This window comes from Brassica oleracea, chromosome C3 (genome assembly GCF_000695525.1).
Source record: "Brassica oleracea var. oleracea cultivar TO1000 chromosome C3, BOL, whole genome shotgun sequence".
NCBI lineage: Eukaryota > Viridiplantae > Streptophyta > Magnoliopsida > Brassicales > Brassicaceae > Brassica > Brassica oleracea.
In genome coordinates, this window is record NC_027750.1 from 42357922 (window position 1) to 42370386 (window position 12465).

A 12465-nucleotide genomic window follows, 5' to 3' on the forward strand; every position below is an offset into this window, starting at 1 on the left:
CCCTCACTGAAGGGTACGTAGGCAATCCCCACTGAAGGATGCAGCTATAAACCCAAACACCTTCCACGGTTCCTCACCTAGACGCTCAGGGACCGCCCCCTGGTAGTCGGAACCATCAACTACATATCAGGAGGCACCCAAGGACCGACCCTGGTAGTCGGAACCGTCGATCATAGATCAAGAAGACCCTATGATCTTCACTATCGGTAGGCTGCCCCCGCGTAACGACCAATCTCCCCTGCTGCTACTAAGGGAACGACGACGTATACTGGCCCATACCCATATGGCTGTATCCTAAGAGCAGGATCTCCTGGTTTATCAACTATCGAAGCAGGAGAATGCACTCAACGACATGTCTCCTTCCTCCTATCATTCCGTAGAGCTGAGCACGGATCGCTTGTACACAAAAATACCCTAACAGAGGGATAATTTGGTTACTATGGAGAGATGAGATTCGTATTCCTACGGTTTACAAAACATATCAACTTATTACTTGTTCAGTGGGGATGAAAGATCAGGAGGAGTTATTTTATTCGTGTGTTTATGCCAGTAACTTGTCTGAGGGTAGAAGGGAGTTGTGGGAGGATTTATGTTATCATCATGACTCTGCTCTGTTTCAGAATAAGGCGTGGATGGTAGTGGGGGATTTCGATGAGATTTTGGAAGCTGAGGAAAGCTCATAATTTATAAACCGGGGACGTTTTCCTCGAGGTATGAGAGAGTTTCAGGGAACTGTTCTTTGCTGCAATTTTACTGATATGGGGTATCAAGCCCCGATGTTTACTTGGTGCAACAAGAGGGAGGATGGGTTAATCTGCAAGAAGTTGGATCGGGTTTTAGGAAATGATGTTGCTCAGTGGAGGTTTTCAAGTGCATATTATGTCTTTGAAGCTAGTGGTTGCTCAGATCACATGCGATGTACCATTCAAATTTTCCCTCCCAGTGAGCATTTGAGAAGACCATTTAAATATGTGAATGCTATTGGGAAATTGGAAAGTTTTCTACCGCTGGAGGAGTATTGGGGTTCTACTCAGAGTCTGTTTCACTCCACTTCTGCAATGTTCCGATTCTCCAAGAAGCTAAAAAACTTGAAGCCATTAATTAGAGAGCTTGGAAGAATGAAGCTAGGCAACTTATCGAAGCGGGCAAAGGAAGCATTTGACATTTTATGTGAGATGAAAAAGCAAACCTTATCTGTTCCTTGCGAGGATTCTATTAAGGAGGAGGCTGAGTCATATGAGAGGTGGTTACATGCTGTGGGGCTGGAGGAGAATTTCTTAGAGCAGAGAGCTAAGCTCCATTGGTTGGATGTAGGTGATCAGAACAACAAGACTTTTCATAACGCTATTCGCACTCACCAAGCCCAATATACCATCAGAGAGATAAGGTGTAAAGAAGGAAATATTGTCACTCAGCAGGTGGAGATTAAAGAGGATAAGGCATGGGGAGCAGGCTCTGCCTATATCTATTCTAAAGAAGCTAACTGATAAAGGAATCAGAAATAAGCTTAGTTTGATAAGGTTGAAGAGAAGGAAGAGTGTGGATGAGGTCCTTCAATTTTGGTTCCAAACTAGAGTTTGAGTAAAGTTTGAGTATAGCTAAAGTTTGTTAGTTTTTTGGAGATGAGTAGTGGTGAAGATGTGGGTATTACCCAAACTGTATGCACTTGATGTAAAGCAGACTTTTTTGAATAAATTTAACATTCATTCAAAAAAAAAATTAAAGTAATCTAATATTTTGAAATCTTAATAAGAAAACTGGGCTTAATATCATTACATCCAAAAAATATCCTATATCAATAAAATTTACTAAAATAATAGGGCTATATTATTGAAACAAAATAGTATTTTTACTTATAAATCCCGTAAAATACTAAAATGATATATGTTAAAGTATATTTTGTAAACTAAACATGTAAATATAAATTATCTTAGATATATGCATTTTCTATAATATAAATAAATAAAATTTAAAAATGTATTACAGGCAAAATGTATAAATTAAAGAAAAAATATATTTTGAAGGAGGCTCTCTTATTGATTATTTAAGATTGTTATCTTGTTGTATCTTTTTTTTTTTCTCATCAAACAAACAGACTCATACTGACTCTGTGAACCAAACTGGTAGCTCTGCATCCATGTGAACGACACAAGACGATTGTTTTCTGGCACTCCGTGCTAGACTATCCGCCTTTTGATTCTCTGTCCGGGGTACATGAATGATCTTTGAGCTGAGGAAACATGTCTTCAACATCTTTATATCTTCCAGATAACTTTCAAACGCCGGCCATTCTTCTGGTTCCGAAACAATCTTCACCAATTAAGAACAATCCGTAACAAACGTGACCTGATATTGATGTAAATTCCTCATACACTCCATCGCCCATATTAACGCTTCCACCTCCGAATGGAGGGGTGAAAGACTTGCCCGGATATTCCTTGCACCCAACAAACCATCGAATCCCTCAAGAATACTATACCAACCCTGGCCTGAACAATGCTCTTTTTCTTTCCACGAACCATCTATAAAGCACCAGCGACCTGCCCTCCTCGGACAGTGCCTAACCTCAACTTGTTGTGATGCCTGCTGAATATTCTTCCCCTGAGCCTCAGCCCAAAGTTTGATTTGGTCTCCGCAAGATTAAGTGTATCTCGTGGGTCCATATTCAAATTACTAAAAACTTTGTTATTCCGACCTTTCCAAATGTACCATAAATTTTGTTATCTCAGGCAACCCCAGATAAGATCTCGTTCCTCCTAAATTTTGTATCCCCAAGATATCTCTCAACTCTTGTCTACTTGACTCCTCAATCTTATGTCCAAATTGGATAGAAGATTTCTGAAAATTAATTAGTTGACCTAAAACCTACTCGTATTCCTTTAAAATCCTGAGAATGGTTTGACATTCTTCCTTTTGTACCTTACAAACTATCATCTGCGAACAATAGATGCGAAATTGACGGACAAGCTTTGGCCACCTTTATTCCTGTTAAATGTTTTCCTCTTTCAGCCTTCTTAATATTTGCAATCAAAGCTTTGGTACACATGATGAATATATAAGGAGATAAAAGATCCCCCTGACGTAACCCTCGATGTGGAAATATATGACCTCGTGGCTGCCCATTTAACAATACATGATATTGAACTGATGTTATTTTGTTTTATCTAATTCGAAAATTTAATAACAAAATAAAATGTATGAAAAATTACTACATATTAATAATGTTGAATAATACATATAAACAATAATATTCTAGAGTTACACAATATATAAGACTAAAATGGAAATTATATAACTAAAACATTTGTAATAATATCAAATACATTTATAAAATGAAAAAAATATCCACACGGACGTGCGGATCAAAATCTAGTTTATACAAAGAAAATGTCTTAAGTTTAAGAGGACTCAAACCTAATCTCCTCCCTTATCTTAATACATAATCCTTTATGTATAAAGAAAAACCAATACTTATCAAAAATAATAATAAACTAAAAAGAAAAATTAAAATCAAAACCAATTAAGAAAGGAAAGAGGCACCTGCAATGGGGGGGTTCTACCCATTGGAATTCTAAACTTGCATATGTGTATATGTGTATGTAGTTGTGGGGTCCATTATTTTGTGGGGAACTTCTCCTAAAGTCTCTTACAAAATGGACCTCACCACTATATACACATATACAATATACTAGGTGTTTTCCTGTACCATGTGCAGTGATAAATATTTTAAAAGTTAAATTATATTTGAAATGAAATTTATTAATATTATATATTTTATTATTTTTGACTAATATTTAATATAAAGTTGATTATTTAAGCATAAAATTAAGAAAAAAATAATTTTGTATATTTTAAATTACATTTAATAATATATGTAATATATTTAAAGTTCGAATCTTAGATAAATTTTTTATCTATTTATTTTGGTTAAATGTATTAAATCAACTTGTATAAAATTACTAAAAATCATATAAAAATTGTATAGTTATTAAAAATTATAACTAAACAATATTTATAAAATTTGTAGATATCTAAAAGAAACTAATGAAATTACGATTAATAATTTATTAATTTTTTAAAAAAGATGTAGAAAATTTTGAAAATATTAGCAATAAAAATTGTATAAGTATAAAAATACAATTAAATAATGTATTTTGAAATTTATAATGCATATTTCAATATATTTATTTTAGTGATGATTTATGAATTATTACCATATTTTAAGAAGTTTAACAAAAATATAAATCAACATTAAATGTAATGTATTAGTTATTGCCATAATCTATAAAGTGTACCAAAAATATATGTCAGTAATAAATGTGATTGTCTATGTCATATTAACTATAAGCCATGTCATCAATCTTGTTAGCTATGTCATCATTTTTTTGTAAAAATGATTGTAGATAGGATATGTGGCAAAATCACTTCGCAAATATAGTCTAGGGGATACATATACATATATGCAAGTTTAGAATTTCAATGGATAGAAACCCCTATTGGAGGTGCTCTAAAACCATAATTAACGGAGTGTCTTAAGTGGGGTTTTTAGGTTTATTAGGATTTTTTTTAAAAAAGAAGCGCTTCTTATTAGGGGCCTTTAAGAGCCGGGTCTTGTATGACACGTGCCCTTTTGCACGTTCTTCTCTTTCTTTCTCGAGAAAGAATCGGATGGCTTCTCAGCTCTCTCCCTCTCTTCCACGACGCCTTGTCTCTCGAGCTTTCCTCGGCGACTCTGCATGTGTTTCGATCGGATGGCTCTCCTCGGCGTCTCCGTCGGTGGACTCTTCGTCACTCTTGCTCTCCTCCACGAGCCCGCGTCTCTCTATCTCTCCTCGACGACTCCGCCTCTCTGCTTTTGATATCTTGGTGGCGATCCTCGACGGCTCATCGACGACTCTGCATGTGTGGTTTTGATCTCTCGGTGGCTCTCCTTGACGGCTCCGCGTCTCTTTAGCTCTCTTCGACGGTTCCGCGTCTCTCTAGCTCTGATCGACGGCTCCGCGTCTCTCTAGCTCTCATCGACGGCTCCGCGTCTCTCTAGCTCTCCTCGACGGCTCCGCGTCTCTTTAGCTCTCCTCGATGGCTCCTCGAGGACTCCGCGTCTTTTGATCTCGCAATGGGTCTCCTGCTCGCCTCTCCAGCTCCTCGACGACTCCGCCTCGGCGCTTTTGATCTCGCGGTGGCTCTCCTCGACGGCTCCTCGACGACTCCGCCTCTGCGCTTTTGATCTCGCGGTGTCTCTGATCGACGGCTTCGCGACGACTCCGCCTCATGTGCCTTTTGATCTCGCAGTGGCTCTCCTCGACGGCTCGTCGACGTAGAAAAGCAGAGACGTCTCTCTCTGTAGCTCTCCTCGGCGGAATCAAAACGGCGAGTGTTGATGATTCGGCGGAATCAAAGGTAAAGCTATGTCTCATGATTCTGTGTCATGTGTTTGTTTATGTCTCATGTTTAATATCAATTCTGTTTTTTCCTTTGTGCGTTGAGATGTAGGGATCAGGAGACATGCTTGGAAGGTCTAAGCAGAGGACTACACCTAGTGAGAAGTTCCAATAGCAAAACAGGTAAACCGTATATCTTTGATCTGTTTGATAGATTGAAAGTGTTGAAATGTGATTGTGATTGGATTGTGTTCTGAAATGAATAGATTGTGATTATGTTATGAAATTACATAGATTGTGATTCTTGTGTGTATTGAATTCGATTGTGTCCTTGAATGAATAGATGGAAGTTCTTGTGTGAATTGAAGCTCGGTAGTTAATGTTTTGGTTACTTTTGTGTATTGATTCTTATGTGAATAGATTGTGATTCTTGTGTGATTTCGTTTGGGTTGTGAAATGAATTGAATGTGGTTCTGGTGTGAATTGAAGCGGCGGTAATTAATGAATTGGTTAGTGTTAGATTGAAGTTAAGATAGGTAATAAATAGTTGAAAAATGATTGATAGAAGTCGATGTGTTAGCTATATGTCAACTCCAATTGGTTGAGTGTTATGAATGCTTTGATCAGTGCTCCTTTCATTCTTCTATTCTATAAAACACATTCTTCTTGTATTAACTCTATCAGAAACACATTCTTCTTCTCTTCCTTCTATCAAAAACCGAGTTCTTTTCTTTCTCTCTTGACACATTCGGATATGGATTCCAATTCATATACTCCGACGTCAAACTTTGTTGACCTTCTTCAAAGTCAGCAACACACTGTCTTTGGTTATGTTCAAGACAGTGTCGAGCTATGTTCCTCACAAGTCCCTCTGTTTTTCACTCAACCCACGAAAGCTTCAATTCCAAGTCAAGACCCTCCTGCAGAGCGTATTCAAAGGAGGAAGTGGACGCCTATTGATGATGTTGTCCTCATCAGCGCCTGGCTAAACACAAGTAAAGACCCTTTTGTTGGGAATGAGCAAAGAGCTGGTGCTTTCTGGAAAAGAATAGCTGCCTACTTTGCGGCAAGTCCCAAGGTGGCAGCTTGTGATCAGAGAAAGGCTAGTCATTGTAAGCAAAGATGGCAGAATATCAATGACCTTGTCAACAAGTTTTGTGGGTCGTATGAAGCTTCAAGTAGAGAGAAGAGTAGCGGTCAAAATGAGAATGATGTTCTCAAGTTAGCTCACGAAATCTTCTACAACAACCACAAAAAAAAATTCATCCTTGAACATGCTTGGAAGGAGCTGCGTAATGACCAGAAAAGTGTGAACTTTCTACTTCTAAAACCGAAGGTAGTGCTAAAAGGAGGAAGTGTGATGACAGTGCACAATCTTCAACCTCTCACGCAACCGAAACCACCACTGGTGAGAACGAGGAAGGAACCATTCGTCCACCGGGTGTCAAGGCCTCAAAGGGCCATGGTAAGAAGAAGATGGCATCAGACGGGAAGGATGGGAAGGCGCTGTCTGAGTTTCAAAGTATGTGGAACATTAAGATGTAGGATTTGGCTATGAAGGAGAAGTTATCAAAGATGAAGCTACTTGACTCATTAATTGCAGAGACAGAACCGCTTGCTGAGTAGAAGAAGCTCCGAAGAAGAAGCTGATTACTTACTTGCTCTCAAATTAGCTCTAGGCTAAGAAGAAAATTCGATGTTCATTAAGTTGGTGCAATGTTTTTTTTTAAGTTCCTGTCTCTTCTTGGTGCAATGTTTTTTAAGTTCCTGTCTCTTCTTAGTTTCTGTGTCTTGTGGTGATGTTTTTAGTTTCAGTGTCTTGTTCTGATGTTTTAGTAACCGTGTTGTGATAATGTCTATTTTATAAATGCAACTCTTGTTATCATGCTTGTCTTGTTATCATGTTTTAGTGACCGTGTTATCATGTTTGGTTTAATAATTGAGTGGTCTTGTTATCATGTTTTAGTAACCGTGTTATCATGCTTGGTTTTATAGCTGAGTGGTCTTGTTATCATGCGTGTCTTGTTAACTAAGTGGTTTAATAACTGAGTGGTCTTGTTCTTATGTTCTTGTCGTCTTCTCATTTTTTCAGGCCAAACAATAGTAAAGGAGTGGAAGAATCACGGTCTGGCTCAGTGTCATCAGTCACAGACTGTTCTTGTCTACATTGTATTCTTGTAATTTTGGCTCAGTGTCATCAGTCACGGACTGTTTGTAATATTGCAAGACTTTGGACGTTTGTAATATTGTCTTGAAAGACTTTGAAAGTTTGTATTATTGTCTCACGGATTGTATAACTATATTGTGCCATTTGTATTATTGTCTCACGACTTCCTAGTTTTATATAAAGAGGTCTTACTTTTCTTTCATTATTGTCGCAAGTGCCTCTTCTTCCATTCTCTTCATCTCTTGAAAGCGTCTCTTCTTCCATTCTTCTCAACCTGTTCATCTCTTCCAAGCGCCTCTTCTTCCATTCTTCCAAGTTCTATATAATTATTTTTTTTTAACACACACAACTTCATCTCTCTTTCAACTCATATATGGCATCTTCTTCTCATACCAATTTAGAGGAAGTAGATGATCAAAATTTTGATCAAAATTTTGATCAACATTTTGATCAAATGTTCGAAAATCTTTTCATTCATCAACAACCTCAACAAGAAGAAAGGAAAAGAAGAAAAAACGAGTTTATATCGAACGAAATCGGAAAGCAGGCCATGTACGTTTATGGGATGACTATTTCAGTGAAACTCCAACATATCATGCAAATCTATTCCGCCGACGATTTAGGATGAACAAGGCATTTTTCATGCGTATTGTTGATCGACTCTCCAATGTAAGTACGTTTCTTTCAACAAAGACCGGATGGACTTGGAAGGCTTGGTCTATCTACACTTCAAAAGTGTAAAGCAGCTATCCGTGTTTTGGCATATGGTACTGAGGCTGATACGGTTGACGAATACCTCCGGCTTAGAGAAACTACTACTCGGTCATGTTTTCGCATATGGTACTGAGGCTGATACTATCTCACCGATGGTATTTATCCGAAATGAGCAACTTTTATCTAATCTATTCCAATACCACAAGGGCCGAAAGCGGCTTTATTTGCTCAGCATCAAGAAGCTGTCCGAAAAGATGTCGAGCGTGCTTTTGGAGTCTTACATGATCGCTTTGCCATCGTTAAAAATCCAGCACCTTTTTGGGATAAAGTCAAAATTGGGAAGATTATGAGAGCATGTGTCATACTCCATAATATGATAGTAGAAGACGAACGAGATGGATACACTCAATATGATGTTTTAGATTTCCAACAAGGGGAAGACAACGGAAATTCACATGTGGATCTTATGTATTCTACAGATATCCCGACAAATATCATCAATATGATGGGTGTTCGAACTAGAATTCGTGATAGACAAATGCATCAACAACTGAAAGCTGATTTGATTGAACATCTCTAGCGTAAATTTGGTCATGATGAAGACAACAACTGAGCACAAATGTTTGTTTTAAATTATTCTCGTTTTTTTTACTAATCTTTGTTTTAATGGTTTTTTTAATCTATGTTTAAAATTTTATTTTTAATATGTTTTATTTGATAAATAAATTTCATGTTTAATTAAATTTTCTTTAATAATTTTTTTTTTAAAAACCTCATATTAAGAACCTACCATTGAAGCTCAAAAACTAAGACTATATTAACTACAAGTTCTTAACTACCATTAATTATTAAAAAATCATTAAGATACCCAATTGGGCTCTTAGGGTTAACCATGTTCTAACCACTCTGTGTAAAAGTGACAATTGTAATTTTTTTATTATAATTGTTTCGTATTCTATAATTACATATTGATTTTGAAGTCAGGTCACAAAAAGGAGAAAACTATGGGGTGAAAAGGTTTTCTGGTGAAAGGAGTGTTTGAAAAGGCGACACCTTTTACTTTTATTTGTTGTTTAAAGACATATTTCAATGGATGTCTATTGGATTTTAGAAAAAATAAATAAATAATTTTAATCATAGAGAGTTACTAATCGACGGTTAGCAGTCTGTTATGTCTTCGTCAGGTCTACCAAGTTGCAATTTTTATTAATTAAAAGACCTGCAGCGTGACACATGTATAACTAAAACTTGCACAAACGATGAGTCGGGCCTGGTAGTACTCCCATATTACCCCATATATATCTTCCATCAAATATTTTTTTTAATTTTTTTAAAGGAACATGCTACATTTCTCGGTTACAAAAGAAAACATCCGACATTTCTACGGCTATATATATGGTACGAAAAAATAAATCTAACAAAAGTAAAAGCAAAGGCGTGAGAAAAACAAGACGAACAACGCTTCTTCTCCAATTCCTTGGGAACAATAATGGCTCACCGTAATGAAGAAGAAGGATCTATTGGGACCTCCAGTCTGATGATCCAACGGCTAAGTTTGCCTTGCCAGTCGACTCAGAACATAAAGCAAAAGTGTTCAAACCATTGTCATTTGCGAAACCACACATGAGAGCTCTCCACTTAGGATGGATCTCTTTCTTCACTTGCTTTACTTCAACGTTTGCCGCCGCACCTCTCGTTCCCATCATCAGGGACAATCTTGGTTTGACCAAAACTGATATAGGAAACGCAGGAGTCGCCTCCGTTTCCGGGGCCATTTTTTCAAGGCTTGCTATGGGAGCGGTTTGTGACTTGCTCGGGGCTAGGTACTTATAAAGTTCCTACACTCCACTTATATTTATAACAGAATTTGTTTAATGGTGAAACCATTTTGAATATATAATATCTAGCGTACATAACGTACATACTGTACACATGCATTAGATATAGGATCCACCAATGTGAACAATCCAAATCATGATGGGAAAATACATCATACATATCTCGCGATTTATGCTTAAACTTTATTATCCACATATACATCACATTTTCCACGGTTAATTTAAATGGTCTCCGACTAGAAATAAAATTAAATCTACATTTTACTAATTAACCAATAAAATTATAAAATAAACACAGGTACGGAACGGCGTTTCTCCTAATGCTGTCGGCTCCAGCAGTTTTCAGCATGTCTTTCGTAGCTGACGCTGGTGGCTACTTATCCGTCCGGTTCTAGATCGGTTTCTGTCTAGCCACCTTTGTGTCATGTTCATACTGGACCAGTGTGATGTTTACTGGAAAGATCATTGGACTCGTCAAAGGATGTGCCGGTGGTTGGGGAGACATGGGAGGAGGCGTGACTCAGTTACTCATGCCGATGGTCTTCCACGTCATCAAAGTCGCTGGAGCCACTCCTTTCACGGCATGGAGGATCGCGTTCTTCATCCCCGGCTTTCTTCAGGTCAGCATGGGGATTCTAGTGCTCACTCTTGGACAAGATCTTCCTGATGGAAACCTAAGTACTCTGCAGAAGAAAGGAGACGTTTCCAAAGACAAATTAACCAAGTTACTAAATGAAGCAAGTAAATCACAGTTTTATAAATTAGTCAAAGTATGTTTACTTTGAACCAAACCTTATATCTTGAGAACCAAAAACATAATTAGTCCGCCTCGTTTGCTGCGACCATTCAAACTCTATGTTTTTGATGTACACATGTGACATGCCTAAATCGAAACTGATTATTTATTTATTTGAATGCACATAAGAATTCCGGTTTTTTTAACACGATTTTTTTGTTCTTTTAGGTGTTTTGGTATGCTCTTCGGAACTACAGAACATATGTTTTGTTCATTCTCTATGGATTTTCCATGGGAATAGAATGACCATCAACAATGTTATCTCAGAATATTTCTTCGACAGGTTTGTTCAATTGCATTATCATATCAAATATACTAACGGGGAATTAGTGAGAATTGTTTTTTTTTTTGTTGGTTATTATAATTCATATATTTTGTTTGTTATTGGTATATAGATTCTACAGTTTTAAGGAAATTCATTATAGTAATTTTTAGTTGTAATATTTTTTGAAATTCACACTTATTAATTTGATGACTTCTAAATCCTGTTTAAAATGTGATTTTATAATAATTCTAATAAAATTTAGTTTTATAATTTAAGTTATTAATCACAAGAATATTATGGATATTCATTGGCTTTCTTAAAGTTGTTAACTTTCTACAAACTTAGCATAGCTCTATGAAAATTTAACAAATATCCGAACATTGAAATTTAACCACCTCTGTCAAAATTGAAGTCTCACTAATCCCTTAATATTCTTTTCAGATTTAAGTTTCTTCCATTAAGAGTAACTTGACCTATTTGTTTTCTTTACGTACATAAGGTTTCAACTTAACTTGACCTCTAATTTTCTCTCAGATTTAAGTTTCTTCCATCACAAGTAACTTGACTTGCTTCTTTTGTTTTACGTGTATCAGGTTTCAACTCGAACTCCATACAGCTGGTATGATAGCAGCTAGCTTTGGTATGGCTAACTTCTTCGCCCGTCCTATTGGTGGCTTGGCATCAGACGTGTCAGCTAGGTTTTTCGGTATGAGAGGGAGGTTATGGACCCTTTGGATCTTACAAACTTCTGGTGGTGTTTTCTGTGTTTGGCTCGGCCGTGCCATTTCACTTCCTATAGCTATTTTAACCATGATGCTTTTTTCCTTTGATGTAAAAGCTGCTTGTGGGGCCATCTTCGGCATCGTTCCTTTTGTCTAGCGCCGCGCCACTACAAGAAAACAGCTCAATTGCAATAATGATATATTGTTGCAATATGCTCATATATTGTTGCAAATATAAAATTGCAATAAAATTGTGACAATTTTTAACTTCTTGTTGTTTGAATTTTGCAAATTCATGTTTATTGCATATATGTAGCAAAATTAGCGAGAAATTGAAATGTTGCTATATATGTCATATTATTGCAACAATTTTTTATATCAATTTTGTTGTACATTTACAACATATTTTGTAACCATAAATGGTGGCAAGTCATTGCTACGTCAAATATATAGCAAACAACATTGCAAATTTGCAATTATTGTTTTCTGAAATTTAATAATATTAATGCAACAAAATATATAGAAAAATATTTGGTACAATTTTAACGTTGCAATTAAAATTGTTACAAAATTTGCTATATA

At 36.6% G+C, this 12465-nt stretch overlaps 1 pseudogene; it reads left to right on the forward strand.

Annotated features, from left to right (window-relative positions):
* Positions 1-6135: 6135 nt before the first annotated feature.
* The window catches only part of LOC106330661, a 9573-nt pseudogene continuing 3243 nt past the window's right edge, over positions 6136-12465 (forward strand).